Consider the following 9,880-nt stretch of genomic DNA (forward strand, 5'->3'; position numbering starts at 1 on the left):
GACAGTGTCCCAACTAACTCAGGAGCCAGGCGGAATGAGAAATGTCACACAAGACAGGCCCTGGAGCAATGTGGATATCCTAACTGGGCCTTCCTGAAAGCAGAGAAGAAACCCAAACAGGACTCCAGTCAGCCAACAGGTGAAAAGGAAGAACCCAGACCCAGACCAGTGGTCATTCTGTATGTTGCAGGACAAGAAAATGAGACATTTATTTTCTAAACATGACATCTCTGTAGCTTAAAACCCCAAAACATATTATGGCAAAGACTGGTTCATCCCAAAGATCCAGTCCCCCGGCACAAACAGAGTAATGTTGTGTATGCTGTTCAGTGTCAGGAGGGTGATCAGTCTTACATCGGGGAAACTAAACAGCCACTGGCCAAAAGGATGGCCCAGCACAGAAGATAAACATCATCAGGCCAGGATTCTGCGGTCTACACTCATCTCCAGGCCAGCGGTCACTCTTTCAGGGATGAAGATGTTCACATCCTGGACAGAGAGGAACGATGGTTTGAGAGAGGAGTAAAGGAGGCCATCTTTGTGAAAAGAAATCATCCATCATTAAACAGGGGTGGAGGCCTCTGTGTTCAACTGTCACCCTCTTACAATGCTGTTATTGCATCACTCAGCACTCTGAGAACAGCAAGTTGCCATCAGGGCACTAATGATCAATTATTTTTCTGATGGTCCTCCCTTTGGATCTGAACAATTATTTCTTGGTGTCACCAGCAAACTGGTTGATCCACTATGAGAAAGTGCTATTCATAAGACTGTTGGTTGCAGTTCCTCAGACTGAAGACGCCTTTTGGATAAAAGACGAAATGTTTCAACAAAGAAGAATCCATCAAGAGGATCTAACTTAACCTTGTTAAATATCTACCTGGATTATTGAGCATGCATCAGGACCCAGATGAATAAACTTACATAAAACTGGGAAAATCCAAAGAATTTAAGAAACGGGACCAGTAAACAGTCTAAAAAAAGATGTATCTTGACCCAACAAAGTGAAGTCAGGTCCTCTGGATGTTTTTTTTTTTTTTGTTGTTGAAATGTTTTGTCCTTCATCCAAAGGACTTAATCAGTCTAAGGGGTCTTATTTTATTACCATAAAACTGGTTGGACCACTATTTGAGTGTGCTACTTATGGGACTGAGTTTGTTGTGGCTCCTCAGACTGATGAAGTCCTTTGGATGAAGGATGAAATGTTTCAACAATAAAGAAACCATCCAGAGGACCTGACTTAACGTTGTTGGATGTTTTACCTGGATTATTGAGCATGAACTTTAATATTAATCTTTAATCTTGACATTTCATCTGACAGCTCTTGTCTTTCAACCCACTGTGATGAGGGCAATGACTAAAGCTCACTTTCAAGAAAAAATAATAAACATTCTGTTGTTGTACAATGTTATGCAAAGATTTTTTTGAGAACAAAATAGCTTTATTTTAGTTCAACAGTGCAATGAAATGTTCAGGATGAGAACTGTTTCAACTTGCTACAAAAACAAGAAATAATAAAGCCTGCAATAAAAGTACAAAATATTGCACCAAAAGTGAACAAAAAAAATAATATTTACAAGGTCCAAAAGAAATATAGTAAACAACATGGTAGAATATAATAATTCAAGTAGGATGAATTAGTATAAATAAGTAATTCACAGATAGTATATTGCTTAAATGCACATGATATATATTGCACATAACTAACGTAAACTAAACAGATTGTGTAGTTTCAGGAAGTGAGTAACATTGAGATGAATTGAATTACGATGGTAGGGAAGTAACATACATGATACAGCCACATAGTGCAGCAGCAATAAACATATTAGTTATCACAGATGTGGCTTGGTGCAATGTTATTGTCAACAGTTCTGTGTTATTATCAAGAGTTCAGTAATCTGACAGCTTGTGGATAATGATTGTCTTTGAGTTTTTCATGCGCGATGGCAGACTGCTGTACTGTCTGCGTTAGGGTAGTAGATGGAGGAGTCCTTGCGCTGGGTGGGTGTGGTCCTTAATGATGCTGCGTGCTTTGCGCAGACATCGGCTGTGGTAGATGTCCTGGATGGTGTGGAGACTGCTACCAGTGATGTCCTCTGCTGTTTGCACCACAGCTCTGACTGGTGCAGTTCCCATTCCACCCTGTGATGCAGCCTGTCAGCAGGCTCTCAATGGTGCACCTATAAAAATGGTGAGGATGCTGGTGTTCGTACCAAACTTCTTTAGTCTTCTTAGGAAGTAGAGTCTTTGTCTGGTTTTCTTGACCACGGTGTCTGTGTGTAAAGTCCAGGACAGATCCTCAGTAATGTGAACTCAGAGGAAGATGAAGCTGCTGACCTGCTCCACCTCAGCATTGTTTGTGCTGATGATGGAGTGCTGGCCTCCACGCTGTCTCCTGAAATCCACTTTCATCTCCTTTTGTTTTGCTGACATTCATAGTGAGGTTATTTTCCTGACACCAGCTGTTCAGTGATTTCACCATAAGCACTCTCGTTGTTGTCGGCGATGAGGTCCAAGATATCAGTGTCGTCAATGTACTTGAAGATTATGTTCGAGCTGTATGGCGGTACAGCGTAAAACAAAGTAACAAAAAAGAATATTTATTATCTCAAAGTATTTATTTTTTTTAAATGTATGGTTTTGACAAAGGGTGAAAATTATAAGACATTCTGTAAACAAAATCAATACAAGCTTGACTGTTCAAAAGCAGTTTAAAAAAAAAATCTCCATTTTGGATTTTGTCAGCACTGAGGCAAGATATGTACAAGGTTTTAGAGTTGCTGCAATTCAACTTGACTTGAGAAATCTATAGTTGATGAAGGGGAAAAACGAAAAAGTCAGAGAAAAACAACATTCTCCAACATGAGTTGCATGCATTAGAAGTATTTTTCCTATTCCTCTTCTTCCCTTTGGACCCCTGTTGTGATCTGTTTTAGTTTTTGATAAACAAGGACATTTCCTGTCAGAGTTTACCATTTGTACATCCTGTGCGTCAATTTGTGCTCAGAACTTCTCATAATATGCAGCTGTGAAACAAAACGTGACAATAAATTGTGTATTGCATTGAGAATGATAATGGTTGTTAACAAAATTACCACAAAATCAGAGTTTAGACACAAGAGCATCTATGAGCTGATCTGACTCTGGTGATGCTTGATGCTCCCCATTCAACCTGCTGGAGGTTTATTTTTTTTAAAGACAAGTTTGTAGGAAAGTTTAGGAGCTACTAGATTCATTTCAATTTGTATTTTCTAAAGTTGCTTATTTGTTTTTAAGGTCAGGGGAAGCTGGAGTCTATCACAGCTGTCATCAACTAAGAGTTGGATTAAAACAAACAAAATAAAAGTTGCTGCAAAAAGAGAACATCTTTAAAAACTATAGTAAAATGTAGGTCTGAGAGTGGACTAACAGGTGCAGGCTGAGTGTGCATGAAACAAGAAAAATATGGCATGGAACAAAGAAGCGTGGAAACTGAAAATCCTGCAGGAGATGAGACCTCATGAGTGGGAAGGCAGGAAGCAGGGTGAAAGAACAAACTGAGGAATGAACCAGAAAACGTGAAAAAAGGGGAAAAAAAATTAAAAACATACACCCTCAGTTCAAAAGTTGGGACATTATGTAAAATGTGGGGGAGAATATAATGCAAATTACATATCCCTTTACTGTATCTGCAATGTATATACAGGTTTTTTTCGTCTTCTTTCAGCTGCTCCCGTCTTCAGGGCTTGCCACAGCGAATTCACTTTTTTTTTCATGTCGGATGTTCTTCCTGACGCAACCACAGACCACCAAGCTACCACAGCCCTCTGTGTGGAGCAGAGAGCTGCCATCTAGGGCTCCGGGGGAAGCCGATGGTGGGAGTTAAAGGTCTCGCTCAAAGGCCCAGAGTGGGGCAAATGAGGATTGAGGCAAGTGGGAGTGTTTCACCTTTCCCATCCACATTTTTGATGTTGTTGGTCCGGGGAGTTGACCAGTGATCTTCTGATGCATCTTCTCTAACCTCTGTGTAGACATCCACAATGTATACACAGTAAACATAACAAATGTTCAAACTAAGAAATGTTTGTTCATATTTTGGTAAAAAAGTATATAAGATCAATTTGGATTTTTTTGTAGTAACACATCTCAAAAAATACAAGACAGGTCAGAGAAAGGCTGTTAAACAGATAAGAAACAGCTGGAGGAGCATTTTGCAACTAATTCAGTTATTAACATCAGGCCAGTAAGCAGACTGGGTACAAAACAATCATTTTAGAGAGACTGAGTCTGTCACATGTAAAGATGGGCAGAGGTTCAGCAGTCTGTGAAAAACAACAACAACAGAAAACTGGGAAGTCTTTCAATACAAATATAATACATGATTTTGTTTACATTATTTTACATTTTACACAACATCCCGACCATTTTAGAACTGAGGTTGCAAAAGTCATATAACATATAACAAATGTGGTAAAACATTCTTTATTAATATGGAGTATTATCTATTAACTGTTATGAATACTTCCCTGTGTGTTATAAACTCTCAGAAATTGGTTTCTCAGATCACACCATTGGTTGGTTCTCTAACTATATTTCAGATCGGAGGCAATGTGTTCAACATAATGATACTTCCTCAAGTTATTTAACAGTCAACAATGGTGTACCACAAGGCTCAGTCTTAGGACCCACCCACCCTCTTTACAATCTACATAGGTAATTAGATCAGAGCTGGGGTGACTGTGACTTTTCTGCGGCCGCACCTTGACTCTGGAATAAGCTCCCACTGGAGCTACATCAGATTACTGAACTTGGCCTTTTTAAATCGAAGTTTAAGACTTTTTAAAAATTCCAACAGGCTTTTAGTACTTAAATATGTGTTGACATTTCTGGTTCTCTTTTTGTTATTTTATTGTGTTTTTTCTTGCTTTTATCTTTTTGTCATTTTAATTACTGTTTTTGTTAAGCACTTTGGTCACCATCACTGTGGTTCTGTAAAGCACTATAGAAATAAATAAAATAAATAAAATAAATAAAATAAATAAAATAAATAAAATAAATAAAATAAATAAAATAAATGCATACATAAATAGAGCATCCCTGATGCATTCATACATTTCTATGCTGATGACACAGTTGTTTATTGTCGAGCTAAAACAGTTGCTAAGACTTTCCAGCTTTTGCAATCTGCATTTGACGTCATCCAGTCAGATTTGTTCCATCTCAAACTTGTCCTAAATGCCGATAAAACCAAAGGGATGCTTTGTTCAAACAGGAAATTGGTTCCAGCAGTTCTTCCTCTGATTTCATCCTCAAATAGTGTCCCCATTGAGTTTGTTGATTCCTATAAATATTTGGGTATCTTGGTCAATTCTCATCTCTCTTTTAAGCTCCATGTGGAAAACTTAGTAAAGAAACTGAAAGTTAAACTGGGTTTCTTTTTCAGAAATAGATCCTGTTTAGCTCTCAATGCTAGGGAACCCCTTGTAACTGCGACTTTCCTTCCCTCCTTTGACTATGCCGGTGACATTATTTACATGAATGCTCCTACAAGCACTCTGCAGATGCTGGATGCTGTCTATCATGGTGCACTAAGATTAATAACTGGCTATCGTACCCACCACTGCACCCTGTATTCACTGGTTAACTGGTCATCATTAACTTCACATAGACTCTCCCACTGGTACATTTTCATCTTTAAATCATTTCTTGGTCTGTTGCCTTCATACATCTCCTCCTACATGTCTCTGCGTGAGTGCAGCTACAGCGTGCGCTCCCAGGACATTATTACCTGCAGTGTTCCCTCAGTGAGGACTGAACTAGGCAAAATGGTCTTCTCCTACTCCGCTCCTGTTTCCTGGAATATCTTACAAAAAGATCTGAAGCTCTCGACCTTGACCTCTCTAAGTGGCTTCAAACATCTAAGTTCCTGGCAAGAACCAGTGCAGACATGTTTCTGTTTTTAGTTTTTTACATTGCCTTATAATCTCGCTGTTTTTGCAACATTTTTTTTGCCATCTTATTTTAATTTGAAAAAACAAAACAAAACAAAAAAACACACGTATACCTCTTTTATGATTGTCTATTGTTGTCGTCGTTATACACTGTTGTCATCACTCTTTGTTAAAATCAGGTCTCTCTTGTAAATGAGCTCCTGAGGCTCAATGGGATTAACCTATTTAAATAAAGGTTGAATGAATGTGCATTCCAGAATACACAATGTGTATTGAGAATACTACGCGTTTTCATCTGGGGGCTGCCATTCACTGCATGCCTCTGACCTCATGCATAGAGGCAGACATGTTTTGGTAGCGGTGCTGTTAATGAGTGCTTAGAGTTGGGTGGTGACCTACAGATCTGGGCAGGTCACCTCAGTCTAGAGTTATTTGTCTGCTCTGTTTTCTGGTCTAAGTTTGTGTGACCTTGCTGCCGCTGTTTGTTAGGCAGGGCAAATGTCGCCTTTTTTGATCCCCTTTTTTCCTGCCGCCAAACATCCTGTTTTCTCATGTTCACATTTTTACAAATGGCCAAACTGACACAAGGGGTAGAGACAAAAACACAAGCGTAAAGAGGTGGTGACCCCTCCAGCAGACAAACACATCTCTGTATAGTGAGTGACGCTGCAGCACGCTGAGAACCGAACATACAAGATGGAACAGACGGGTGGTGTCAAGCTCATGAGAAGCATTTTCCTTCTTATGTATGTTTTGCACCATTTGCAAGTTGTCAACTCAGCGCAAGCGTGTCACTCAGCTGATTACAGTAATTGTTGGGATTTGCGTCAGGTGCAGCTGATGCCGCTGAGGGGAAAGTAAACAAGAAGTCCGGTCGATCAGTCAGGTTGAAAAATGCACACAAACAGAGATTAAGCTTGGAGAGCTTGAGAGACGGTGGAGGATGGGGATTCACACATGTTTGTGTCACAAAGGGTAAGGAGGAGGAATGAAGAGGAACTATGCAAAACTTTAGACGCAGAATGGGTTTGTTGTCATCCTGTTGGCTCAGGCCATGAGGTGAAGGTCCAATAAGTGAGATAAAAAAATTAACACGGTCAATAAAAAAACATTATATGACTTGACTTAAAGAGTAAATACAAAATGTTTTCTTCTATGAGCATTTATCATATCATTAATTACCCAAGTAGCATTCCTTATAGGTTTTACCGCCTGCAACTCATTCCTTATCTAAACAACACTGACCCCTTTCAGTTTGATTATAATAATACTGGTCCCAGATTCACTTTGTTGTTCCCAGTTATCAAAGTGTATTCTGCTCATCAATAGACAAAATGTTTGAAAAAAAAATACAGTAAAAACCACAGAGTCCCGTTTCCTTCATTCTGCTCTCACGCTCAGTGGTTCAAGGTTGAATATTAAATGAGGACGTTCTGAAATATTGTATTGTTCTCGTATGAATTTTAATTGTGGCATTTTTGTTTCTCTCTCTTTCAAAACAGTGCTGTGTCAGCTAGAATGACTTATGCTAGGCAAGGCTTCAGAAACAATTCTCAGTTTCATCGCTTTCTTAAATCGCTTGTCTTCCAGAGCTTTATTTCTTACATAATGAATATATGCACAATAAGCTCGGCAACTCTTAGGTGTAGCAACCAAGTTCAAGTTCAATAATTTTTATTATCCCCAAGGGGCAAATTGTTTCATAGTCTATAGTCACACAAAACATCCACACTAGACAAGACATTAAATCATCATTGTTTGATGAGAAGTCTGATTGCTACAGGGATGAATGAGTTCTTCACTCTGTTCATCCTACATTTGGGCAGCAGATACCTGTGTCCAGATAGAAGCAACCTGAACTCACCATGGAAGAGAGGATCAGGATCTGCCAGAATCAGCCTGACCTTGTTCACTGACCTCGCCTTGTGTAGGTCAGTGAGGTTCTGTAGGGTTAGACTTTTTCAAACATCCTGACAATCCCCGAGAGTTTGTTCCTGGTTTTGCATGTCAAAAGTCCAAACCAATGGATTACGGTAAAAGTTAAAAGACACTCAATAAAACATTCTCATAAAAGTAGAATCAACCACCTGTGAATACCTGTTATATCAACTTTTCAGGAGGAAGTGTTCTCAAAAGATAATGGATGGATGGATGTAATTTTTGAAAAGAGGCCGATCCACTCAAATACTTTCTCATACTTTTTCTCTGAACCCACCCACCGTCTGCCATTTTTGTGTGTCTACTGTCCAATACTTCATGGACTAGGAGGAGTACTGTATAAGTGCAAGGATATGAGACATTTATCCGCTAGCTGACTCGTGTTCTCGTTCATGGTTGTGCCAATATGGGAGGGTGGTGTCATGTTAATGGATAATGTCTCTACTGTTTTTACAAAAGTAATGCCTAGTGTGAAAGGGTGTGTGAGTTGCATCGTGCCATCTGTACACTCAAAAAAATCCTGAATGTTGCTGCCACTTGCCTTCCCAGTTAGTTCAGGTAATGCTCGTGGTACATTTTGTGCTTTGAGAAAAGCAGCTTGCCAAGACACACACCTTGTTGCTGACAGAACCTGCACAACCCAAACGCATTACTGCCTACTGCTTCTAAGAAAGACACCCAGAAAATCATCGCATTGAATGACATCGTCATCTCACTAACCCTAATCCAGAGTTTGCGATAGATTTTTAAGTGATGCCAAATGAAGGCAAGGCACAAACAGCTGCTTAAATCATCCGAACAAAAATAATCTTAAGTCAAACGCAGATTTTTAGTTTAACTTGACAGTAAATTTATTTCATTCTGTTGTCCCTCTGTGGACATGCATTAATGCACAGTCCTTATTAACCATTGCAAAATGGGTACGTGACATTTTTCTGGACTCAGTCACTTAATTTCTCTTCCAATATTTCCATCTCCCCCACAGAGAAAAAAATAATATGAAAAAAATCTTAATTGCCTTCAACTGCATGGAATTCTGAACATTTCCCTCTTTTAGTTTCCACCAGTTTAATTTGTCCTTTTTTTTCTGTCCATCTGTCTAACACATTCTTATTTTCCATTCCTGCTGGGGCCGTCTGTCTTTGTCATTTACTCCTCCACAGAGCTGCTTGACTCTGTGATATATGAGCCTCAAGACGCTTTGCACCTTTGACTTTTTCTGCAAGCACCAAAGGCCACACTCTGACTGCCAATGTACACTTTCATTTCATTAAATTATGTAGTGCACAGAGAAGTTGCATCTCACTTCTCTACTTAATGATTTCTTACAGATAAAACAAATCTTTTTTTTTTTAATTTTGTGTGTGGAGATACATTTACTGTGGAAATGTGACAAATATAGTGAAGCTGTATGTTGTTTTAACTTTTGTATTTGATGTTTTACCTCCAATTTGAGCATGTATTTATTCTTTCTTGGTGAAATACTGCCACCTAGTGGATAAAGAGATAAGTTCAACACTTCTACCTTCCATTCTATAATATACATTATGGTTATCGTGCAGACGTTGCATGTGCAGTGAATGCAGATGAGCCCTTTATCTGGGTTGCCAGATCAATTTAAAATGTCTTATTTACCCCCACATTTTCTGTGCACATGTTCAACAAATACAACACACACCTCATCTTAGAATATCTTTACTCAGCACATATGACAGTTAAGGTCAAAATACTATCATTTGACATTACTATTGCTCATAATTTCTTATCTGGCAACCCGATTGAATAAAAACAGAAAAAGCGCTAACATCTCCAGAGGTTGTTTTCATGTAAACGGGGCCTCACTTTAACTTGGTCATTTAAAAAGTGGATCGCATAATGAAAAAGTGTGGGCAGTCCTGGTATAAACTATAACAAATGATACACATTCCATTCCATTCCATTCCATTCCATTCCATTCCATTCCATTCCATCCATCCATCCATCCATCCATCCATCCATCCATCCATCCATCC

This window comes from Nematolebias whitei, chromosome 21 (genome assembly GCF_014905685.2).
Source record: "Nematolebias whitei isolate Nwh7 chromosome 21, NemWhi1, whole genome shotgun sequence".
Lineage (NCBI taxonomy): Eukaryota > Metazoa > Chordata > Actinopteri > Cyprinodontiformes > Rivulidae > Nematolebias > Nematolebias whitei.